Raw genomic sequence first — 11,529 nt, 5'->3', positions numbered from 1 at the left:
ATCACCCCAAATGATCTAATTCGCCGCGGAGTCGTAACTGCTTCTTCATCGCCTCCACGACCTCCATCTCCTTGCGCGTCTCCTCCGCCATCTTCTTCATTCTGTCCATGACGCGGGATTTCTCGACGTGAGCCTTTATCATCTGTTCCACGGCCGCATTACGTACCTTGACAGCAGCAGGGTGCCCGATGCGGAGCTTCGCCAACTCCTCCTTCTGTTACATGACGAGGGCCTGCAGCATCTTCATCGAGGAACTACTACTCTCATGCAGCTTCTTCCAGCCAGCGTTCTTCTCCTTCAGCAGGCCGAGCTCGTGGCAGAGCTTCGCCTTGTCCTCCTGAAGTTGCAGGATTTCGTCGGTCGCCTTCTTCTGGGAGGCAATGCTCTTCTTCAGCAGCATCACCAATCCGGCGGTCAACTCCCCCTACTTATTGAGCTCAGCGGGCATGTTGTCGAGGCTCTCCTTCAGCAGCTCCACCAAGCCGTGGATGAACTCCTTCTGCTTATTGAGGTGCTTATTGAGCTGATCGGGTATGCCGTCGAGGGATAACGACTCCAGCACCGCCAGCTCGGCATGTTCGCATCCACGGCTAGGGCGCTCCTGGGAGCCGGCGCCAGCCCATGAGAGATCTTTCGAGGTCTCTGCGTGGCGGCGAGCCCTCTCTATTTTTCCGCAGCCTTGGTTGTCGCTCCCTTGTTACGAGTAGTTCTCGACCTCGAGCTCTGCGCACCGGACATGGCAAGGATGGACGAAGAAGAAGCACTTATGAGTAGGAAAGGTAGAGTAATTTTCGGTTAGGTAGTTCCCTTTTTATAACCTAAGTATAAGTACTAGCACTAGTACTAATACCTGCATAGTGGGAACAGGTTCAGGTTTGGTACGTACTGTTGGGGAACGTAGCAGAAATTCAAAATTTTCTACGCATCACCAAGATCAATCTATGGAGTAATCTAGCAACGAGGGGAAGGGGAGTGCATCTACATACCATTGTAGATCGCTAAGCGGAAGCGTTGCAAGAACGCGGATGAAGGTGTCGTACTCGTAGCGATTCAGATCGCGGTTGATTCCGATCTAAGCGCCGAACCACGGCGCCTCCGCGTTCAACACACGTGCAGCCCGGTGACGTCTCCCACGCCTTGATCTAGCAAGGACAGAGGGAGAGGTTGGGGAAGACTCCGTCCAGCAGCAGCACGACGGCGTGGTGGTGATGGAGGAGCGTGGCAATCCTGCAGGGCTTCGCCAAGCACCGCGGGAGAGGAGGAGGACAAGGAAGAGGGAAGGGCTGCGCCCAGAGGGAGAGCAAATCGTGTGTTGGGCAGCCCCCATACCTCAAGTATATATAGGGGAAGAGGAGGGGCTGCGCCCCCACCTAGGGTTCCCTCCCAGGGGTGGCGGCAGCCCCCAGATCCCATCTGGGTGGCGGCCAAGGGGGAGAGAGGGGGCGCACCTAGGGTGGGCCTTAGGGCCCATCTGCTCCTAGGGTTTGCCCCCTCTCCTCTTGAGGGCGCCTTGGGCCTTGGTGGGAGGCGCCCCAGCCCACCTAGGGGCTGGTCCCTTCCCACTATTGGCCCACGTAGGCCTCTGGGGCTGGTGGCCCCACCTGGTGGACCCCCGGGACCCTCCCGGTGGTCCCGGTACGTTACCGATAGCACCCGAAACTTTTCCGGTGACCAAAACAGGACTTCCCATATATAAATCTTTACCTCCGGACCATTCCAGAACTCCTCGTGACGTCCGGGATTTCATCCGGGACTCCGAACAACATTCGGTAACCACCTATATCTATTCCCTATAACCCTAGCGTCATCGAACCTTAAGTGTGTAGACCCTACGGGTTCGGGAACCATGCAGACATGACCGAGACGTTCTCCGGTCAATAACCAACAGCGGGATCTGGATACCCATGTTGGCTCCCACATGTTCCACGATGATCTCATCGGATGAACCACGATGTCGTGGATTCAATCAATCCCGTATACAATTCCCTTTGTCTATCGGTATGTTACTTGCCCGAGATTCGATCGTCGGTATCCCGATACCTTGTTCAATCTCGTTACTGGCAAGTCTCTTTACTCGTTCTGTAACACATCATCCCGTGATCAACTCCTTGGTCACATTGTCCACATTATGATGATGTCCTACCGAGTGGGCCCAGAGATACCTCTCCGTTTACACGGAGTGACAAATCCCAGTCTCGATTCGTGCCAACCCAACAGACACTTTTGGAGATACCTGTAGTGCACCTTTATAGCCACCCGGTTACGTTGTGACGTTTGGTACACCCAAAGCATTCCTACGGTATCCGGGAGTTGCACAATCTCATGGTCTAAGGAAATGATACTTGACATTAGAAAAGCTCTTAGCAAACGAACTACACGATCTTGTGCTAGCTTAGGATTGGGTCTTGTCCATCACATCATTCTCCTAATGATGTGATCCCGTTATCAACGACATCCAATGTCCATGGTCAGGAAACCGTAACCATCTATTGATCAACGAGCTAGTCAACTAGAGCTTACTAGGGACATGGTGTTGTCTATGTATCCACACATGTATCTGAGTTTCCTATCAATACAATTTTAGCATGGATAATAAACGATTGTCATGAATAAGGAAATATAATAATAACCAATTTATTATTGCCTCTAGGGCATATTTCCAACACGTACTAGTAGGTGGAGCAGGCTTGCACTTAATTGTAGCACTAGTACTTTCGAATGTGATGGGAACAAGGTAAAGATAAATTGATGGGTTTTGGTTTCGAGGCCCGAAACGGCTCCCGATGAGTTTAGTGGAACATAAATTTCAAGTAGACTACACTGCTCAGATGCGTAAATATTATGTTACTGTAAAAAAATTGGCACAAAATACGAAGGAGACCAATGGAAGTACTACTAGCAACCCATGATTTAACTACTCGCATGCGTGCAGTGGAGTAGTAATGTCTTTCTTCCGCCCTAACGTCCACTCAATTTGCATGCGCTGTATTAATTGACCATCAATGAAGTGAAGGACTTTACACGCGTCAAATTATCACATGGGGTGGATCTTGGTACAAAATTGTGTCCGCCCGAGTACCCGCGTGTGCGTGCGAGGGAATGAGTGCGTGCGTGGCATGCGTGCACATCTTCGGTTCGTCCATGTACCGCCAATGTGGCTCAGGGAGGACGAGTACATTCTTATGGAACCAGCAGCACGTCACTGTGATCAATCCACACAAGGATGTCACGACAACGCCTCCACATGTGCCACGTGGCTTCATGAACTGTAAGAGAGACACTGTGTAGCATGCCATTGTGTTTTGCACATACTCGAAGTACTAGTAAGGTACACGTGCATTGCACGCGTCAGATTTTGCAACCGAATTATGAATAAATACCACACTATAGCATGTAAGCTCTGAGTCATATATGCCTGATGTAGACCTTCGTTTAATTCTTATAGTTTATCTCATTCAAAATCAATTAGTTTTTATAAAAAACCTAGGGCCTCTTTGATTCGTAGGATTTCCAAAACACGGCAATAGGAAAAACATGGGATTAGCGTGGAATGTCGTCTTGAATCCTACAGGATTGTACGAGTGTTTGATTGTGCATAGAAAAAATGCAGAATTCTTTCAAAGAGGTTTGAGTGGATGGGATGTTTCCTATGAAATCTAGTGCAAATGAATCATATGGAAAATGCCTATGGTTTACAATCCTATGAATCAAACAACCAAGAGAGGAAAAATTCCTAAGGATTAGAATCCTCCAAAATTCCTTTGAGAATCCTTTGAATCAAAGAAGCCCTTAATCTATTTTATGATTCATGGAATTGTGTGTTGTAAAGCATAAAGTAAAAACAAATAATGGCAATTCAACTAGAAAAAAAGTTTGGGCAGTTATGATACGGAAGATTCTAGAACAAAGGAGAACCACTGTTGTTTTGAGATTTGTGCATTATGCTTAAGTTCAACCATGGAGTCTGCTAGATTGTACATGTGGCAAAATCCGGTGGGGGCTAGAAGATGGTGCGAGGGGCCGAGTGGAGGGAGCCTATAAAGGAGTGCACAACTGCGAGATCGATATTTAGAGAGAGGGGGCGAGAACGTGCGCTGTTGCGCGCGGTGGCGGAGCCATGAAAAATGTCCCATGAGCTAGGGGGCCAAGCATTGCTAATCCTTTACGAGGAGGGCCAATTCATCAACTTAAACCATTTTTACCAGCATTTGTCTAATGATCACATTCATATTAGCCTCGATATATAGTGATGTTAGGGGGCAGGGCCCTTGCTGCCCCCTGTCTTCGCCATTGTGCGCGCGTCTGAGAGATGAAGCGGAAGGCATGGATGATGAGAGGGGGGCATTGGATATATAATTAATGTGGGTGTATTAGCTATATATGTGATCCTATATAGAGAGGTATAGATTGATCGATGTGGACGTGGGAAAGAGGGTGAGACCTCACTAGATATATAGATTGATCGGTTTATGTGGAAAACTATGAAAGACCTAGCTATATACACACACACATAGAGGAACATCGATCGTTGTGCATGCACGTGAGAGATAAAGAATGCCCGATATGATGGAGAGGGGGATGTGTGTGTGTGTGCCTTCATGGGAGACCGACCTGAAGAAAAAGATTGCATGTGTGCGATGGATAATGCCGACTGGTAGTGTGTGTGCATGCATGCACAAGAGAAAGGTAGTGGTACAATTATAAAGAGAAGACCAATGTGTGGGTGTAAAAGACTAGGTGAGGTCATAATTAATGCAAAGTTGAATTCAAATATTTGAATATGAGATCATGATGTTTGAAACCCATGCATGCATGAATATAATGGAGATCTGCGCGGTGTGGTTTGGAAACGAGCATGTTGTAATGTATACACATTGAACAAGGTCAGACTGGTTTGAATTTGAGATACCGATGGCAGACATCGTTTGGCCACATTGCATCCATGCATGGACACACTATTCAAATTGGAGATGATGGGTGGCTTTCGCATCACATATCTATATCTATACCCCTATATATATATATATATTTTTATATTTTTATATTGTGTGCGGATAAATTTAACTTTGAAAGATGGTCGTTGGATGAGGCTAATCCGATGGTGTAGAGTTGGAAAATTTGAGCACTACTGGCCGTTGGATATCATCTAGATTCCACCAGATTTTGCCACATGTACAATCTAGAAGACTCTATGGTTGAACTTAAGCATAATGCAGAAACCTCAAAACACAAGCACTTCTTCTTTGTTCTAGAATCTTCCGTATCAGAATTGCCCAAATGTTTTTCTACATGATTTGTTTTTACTTTATGCCTTACAACGCACAATTCCATGAATCTTAAAATAGATTAGCTTTCTTATAAAAACTAGATGATTTTGAATGAAATGAACTATAAGAATTAAACGAACATCTACATCATGCATATATGGCTCAAAGCTTACATGCTATATTGTGGTATTTATTCATAATTTGCTTGCCAAATCTCATGCAAGCAATGCACGTGTACCTTACTAGTCTAAATGGTGTCTAACACATTGTACGTAGTATATCATACTAGTCTAAATTGTCTTTTTTTGGGTACACGTTAAGCTTGTTCTCCCAAAATTTCAAGCCGCGCCTTGTTATGCCGAAATTTCAAGCTAGCGTCTCTGTCTATCATGCTGCGAAACTCCCGCCTCTTCAACCCGCGTCTTGTTACCCCGAAATATTTAAGATAAATCTTTGTCTCGTTGTGCTCCGACAACTCCCTCCATCTCAACCCGCGCCTTGCTATTCCAAAATTACAACGCGCGCGAAAAGTCCCACCTCCTATGAAATCCTGACACACGAAATGCCCGTGATACCCCTGAACCGAAAGAACCGCCTCAAATCGATGGGGGTACATTTGTAACATACCCCACATTTTGGACAAGTGCGTCCCTAAGCCATGGTTCCCCACTCCCATCCCATCCGCCCACCCATTCGTACACCGAGGCCGGGAAAACCCGCGAAGCCCCACACCCTCCTTCGTCCGCCACCCAGCCGGAGCCTCTTCCCCGACGATGTCGTCCACAGCAACACCTCGACGTCCCTCATCCACCGTACCGGATGAGGATCCGTCGTCGATCTGGTCGTCCCGCCGGTTCAGCCACCCCGTCCTCCACCTCCAAGGAGCTGCCCCGACGTTCCCCTCGTCTTTCGCGCCACCTCCATTCCCACACCGCCGTCTTCACCTGCACCACCGGAAGAGCATCATCATCACCATTTCCTCGGATGAAGTTGCGGCCTAATCGGCGCCACCAAAGAGGTTGTACACTAATCGCCGCATTTTCTTCACGATTTGATCTCACGGTGTTGCCGGCGCTCGGTCCTGAACCGACATGGCGCGGCTCCATCCACGGCGGCATCCTCGGCGGCGACGTCCACATCAGTAGGAGCTGCTGCTACTTTAGCTCTCACCCGCGCTGCTACTCTGCTCTTGCTCTCGGTCCCCTGCCTGCTCTGCTCTTGCTCTTGCTCTTGCTCGCGCTGCTGCTCTTGCTCTTGCTTGCGATGCTGCTCCGATTTAGCTACACTTCAGTCGACTGAATGGACTTTTGGGCCAGTCAATTTTCAGGGGGTGGGGGGCTCGCCGGAGTTAAGGAAGAACCAGCCGCAGCGGGGAGGGGGGCTCGCCGGAGAGGTACCCCACTATCTATCTTAGGGTTCAGGGTGGGGGCGGCGGTCGCCGGCGGTGGTGGGGCGGTGGCATGGGGATCGCCGGAGAAAAAGCTCGAGACAGGGGGGCTAGAGGGATGGCCGGGGTGGCGGCAGACCGGTGGTGGGGAGTGTTTTCGGGGCGGGCGGGGCGGCGCACCGCCGGCTGCGGGCGGCGGGGGGCGGCTGTTTGGCCAGTGGTGGCTGGCGGCTCAGGGGGGTGGAGGTTGAAGATGAACTACATGCCCTTGATTTCGTATCCAACGGCTGCAAAATCGACTGACCAGAGATGAAAAAGTCAGTCGACTGACGTGTAGCCTCACCTCTAGTGCGTTCAGTTTTGATAGCAAAATTCAGTTTCGACGGTTAAGTTCAGTTTCGACAGTTCAGTTCAGAAATGAGCGGCTGATGTATTTTACATCTAGCACTTTGTGGTTATGTATTTTACGTCATCTATTGGAGATGCTATTAGAATTCCACTCAGGTTAATGTTGTCTCTCTTGTCCTGCTTCAGCCTCGGCGTCGTACAACTCACCGGAGCTGCTCCATCACAGCGGAGCAGTACCTCGGGCTCCATCTCCAGACGCCTAAGATCTTCTTCCCCTCCTCCGACAGCCAAGTCAGCTGGAGCATCCTCACCGGCCAAACCAATCACGTTGAGATCGACATGGCTTCGCCAAAGAGGTTGTATACTTGTTGCATCTCTTTTTTACTCCACATGTTATATATATTGTCCACTGAGCACAGGGAGTAACGGGAAATACGATTATTTTATCCTACTATACGACAAGTAGTGAGGTACCAGGCAACTTAGCTATCCGTGATGGACTCTCTTAAACTCCATCATTATTTATCTCTGCGTGTTTGAGTATTTGTCGATGGCCCTGGGAGTTGAGCTAGTAGGGCAGTGGCCTGGGTCCAAAGTAATAGAAGTAGCACAAAAACATTTTTTTAGTGTAGGCTTTTCCTTGCTCAAGCCTGCCTACTAGAATCGCCATTGCTTGAAAGGAAAAGTGAATGAAAAACATAGGAATTGGAAAGTTTCGTATGGTACTACTTTTCATGAATTTGGTGCAAAGGAATGGAGCAAAGGAAAACTGTAGGATTTGTTCCTTTAGTGTCTTCTTGAAAGAAAAAACGTAGGAATTTTAATTTCCACTTGTCCTCCTTTTCAAATTCCTATTCATGAAGCACAAGACTAAGAGATAGTAGCATAATAGCATTATAACCGTACATTTTCTTGTGGTTTGACTTAATCTCACCATGCTTCTTTGCATCCTGTGATCTTCCAATTCTTGTGAACCAAACACCCAGATTGGCAGAAATCCTGTGTTTTTAAATTCTCTATTTTGCACTTGCATTCCTATCCTATTCCTGTCTATTTCATATCCCTGCATTGTTAGAATCCTCAAATTCAAACAATCCCTTACACAATTACTTCTGTTATAGATATGTGTCAAAGAAAACCTTGTGTGGTTTGTCCTGCTCCTGCGGTGTTGTGTTCCACCCCAGCTCAGCTACTCCAACGACGGAAGGGTTCACCACAGCAGGGATCCGCTCTCCAGACTGTCTTTCGCCGCCTCAGATCTTCTTCCCCGCAGCTGGCAGCCACGACAACTGCATTACCATCATCAACTGAGAAGATGACCTTGAGGACTACACGGGTCCGCAACAAAGGTCGCACTCTTCTGTGTCTGCTTACGTTATGCATCGCTTAATATGATGACATGCTACTTTATCATCGTGTTCACCTATTAGACTCCCAGTCAGGTCCAAACTTATGCTGAAACTTGAGTTTTTAAATGGTTATGGGGTACATATTGGGGCAGCAATCAGTACTATCTGTCTACTATCTGGTTAATCTCGGGTGTCTACTATGAGTTTCATGTTGGGTGCAAACAAACATTAAAGGAGCCATTATCTGTATTTTTTAACTAAAGCTATTATCTGCCTGCTATCATTGGTTTTGGGTGTATCCACAGTTTGCTACCATCTCTCTGGATTTGTGCATGCACTCCTTACATAATCTCACTATGTTTTATTCCTATGCATGTCAGTTATTGTATACAATCGAACTGAACATGTAGAGCAAAAGAGACGAGCCTTGCGTGCCAATAAACTTTCATGCAGACGTCGCTCCATGGTGGGCGCAAAGGCAGCCCCCTCCACCCATTTCGGATCGTAATCAAGAGGAAGATAACTGTTCTGACGAGGATTCAGAAGTAGAAGACCACTCCTATTTACCCCATGATGTCTTCGCTCTATCTTGGCATGCTGATATTGGTAATATCATGCATATGGTGCCTTGCATTGCTTACTGTATACATCAAAGATGTCATCTGCTTAGTTTAGACATGCTCTGTGTCAATGCCATCTGTTTAGTTTCTTTATCGTATATGTGAATCATGCAATGCCATCTTGTTTAGCCAAGCATCATATATGTGAATTTTGCAATGCCACCCTGGTTAGCCACTCATCTTATATGTGAATTATATCATGACATCATTTTTTATTACGTGTTAAATTTGTCAACAATTTTAGTACATTCAATTACTCTTCCTGTGCATTAGCCATTCGGCACGATCATGGAAAAATCTGGAGTGGAAACAAGGTCTTCAGAGCAGACAATGCTATCTGACGAAGCGCGTGTCTTGCTAGTTACAGATAGCTCCTCAGAGGAGGATTCAGAGACAGATGACCAGTCCTATTCCCCCCCCCCCCCCGAGGTGCATGCTCTAACTTGGCAGGGTTATGTTGCTCATATCGTGTGTATGGTATCTTGCATTGCTATGTCATTTGCTTAGTTTAGACATGCTTTGTGTGAATGCCACCTGTTTAGTGTCTAATTACCATATATGTGAATTATGCAATGCCATCTTGTTGCAAGACATTATATATGTGAATTATGCAATGCTATCTTGTTGCAAGGCATTATATATGTGAATTATGCAATGCTATCTTGTTGCAATGCATTATATATGTGAATTATGCAATGCTATCTTGTTGCAAGGCATTATATATGTGAATTATGCAATGCCATGCTGTTTAGCCAAGCGTCATATATGTGAATTATATCATGCCGTCCTTTTTTTTGTATTTCTCATTGCTTGTCGACAATGTTTGTATACTCAACTGCTCTTCCTGTGCATCAGCCATTTGAATTGGTGATGGAGAAATCTAGAGTGAAAACAAGGTCTTCAGAGCAGACAATGCTACCTGCTAAAGCAGATATCTTGCTGGTTACAGATAGCTCTTCAAAGGAGGATTCAGAGGCAGATGACCAGTCCTATTATCCCCCTGAGGTGTATGCTCAAACTTGGCAGGGTTATATTACTCATATCATGCATATGTTGTATTGCAATGCTTAGTTTTTACATCATATACACGATATTGAATGTCATCTCCTTAGTTGACACATGATATATGCGATTGCCCTCTGCTCACTTCCTTAGTATATAAATCATATATTCGAATTATATCATGCCATGATGTTTACATAGACAGCATGTGTCTGAAATATGGCATGCCAACCCATTTTCTAAAGATATAATATAGTTATATCATCTCATCATGTTTACATAGTCATCATATTTTGAATTATGTCATTCTATCCGTGAATTATATCATGCCATCATGTTTCCATCGACGGCATGTTTGTGATTTATGGCATGCCAACCACTTTAATAGACACATCGTATAGTTATATCATGTCATCCTGTTTACATAGTCATCATATTTTGAAGTATGTCATTCTATCCTGTTTAGTTAGCCATCATACATGTGAAATTGTGTCATGCTATCTTGTTTAATTAGCCATCATATATGTGAAATTATGTCCTGCTATTCTGTTTGGTTAGACAACATAAATGTGAATTATTTCATGCCCTGTTTTCTTCCCTACTATCCATTGCACCTGTCTATCTTACAATGTCTGTACATTCAATTACTTTTCTTGTTTATCAGCCATTTCAATTGGAGGGGGTGATGGCAGTATCTGTGGGAGTAAAAACACGGTCTTCAGAAAAGATCGTGCTACCTGTCGATGGAGATAGAACCATGATTGTACTTGCCCAAGAACCAGCCCCACCACACAAAACCCAGACTCACGCAGATTGTACCCCTACCCAGTTGGACAGAGATCCAGCTACACCCCTTCTAACCCCAACCCCTGCAGATAGTAACCCAGTTCCCGTTGACACAGCACCGTCTCCACCACAGGGCACCCAAACACGAGTAGTTAGTAAGGCAACTGCAGTGCCCAAAGAACGAGGACCACCACTCCGAACCCCAAGTCAACGCTTAAAGCAGAAGAAGAATTGTTCTCAGGTCAGGTTCCGTAGCTATGGTTTATGTTGGGGAACGTAGTAATTTCAAAAAAAAATCTACGCACACGCAAGATCATGGTGATGCATAGCAACGAGAGGGGAGAGTGTTGTCCACGTACCCTTGTAGACCGACAGCGGAAGCGTTATCACAACGCGGTTGATGTAGTCGTACGTCTTCACGATCCGACCGATCAAGTACCGAACGTACGGCACCTCCGACCTCTACACACGTTCAGCTCGATGACGTCCCTCGAACTCCGATCCAGCCGAGTGTTGAGGGAGAGTTTCGTCAGCACGACGGCGTGGTGACGATGATGATGTTCTACCGACGCAGGGCTTCGCCTAAGCTCCGCAACGGTATTATCGAGGTGTAATCTGGTGGAGGGGGGCACCGCACACGGCTAAAATATCGTATATCAAGTGTGTCTAGAGGTGCCCCCTGCCCCCGTATATAAAGGAGCAAGGGGGAGGCCGGCTGCCCTTGGCGCGCCAAAGAGAGGGGGGGAGTCCTCCTCCTAGTAGGAGTAGGA

This window comes from Aegilops tauschii, chromosome 7 (assembly GCF_002575655.3).
Source record: "Aegilops tauschii subsp. strangulata cultivar AL8/78 chromosome 7, Aet v6.0, whole genome shotgun sequence".
NCBI lineage: Eukaryota > Viridiplantae > Streptophyta > Magnoliopsida > Poales > Poaceae > Aegilops > Aegilops tauschii.
The sequence above is the reverse complement of the archived record's forward strand: the minus strand, read 5'-3'. Positions refer to the sequence as shown.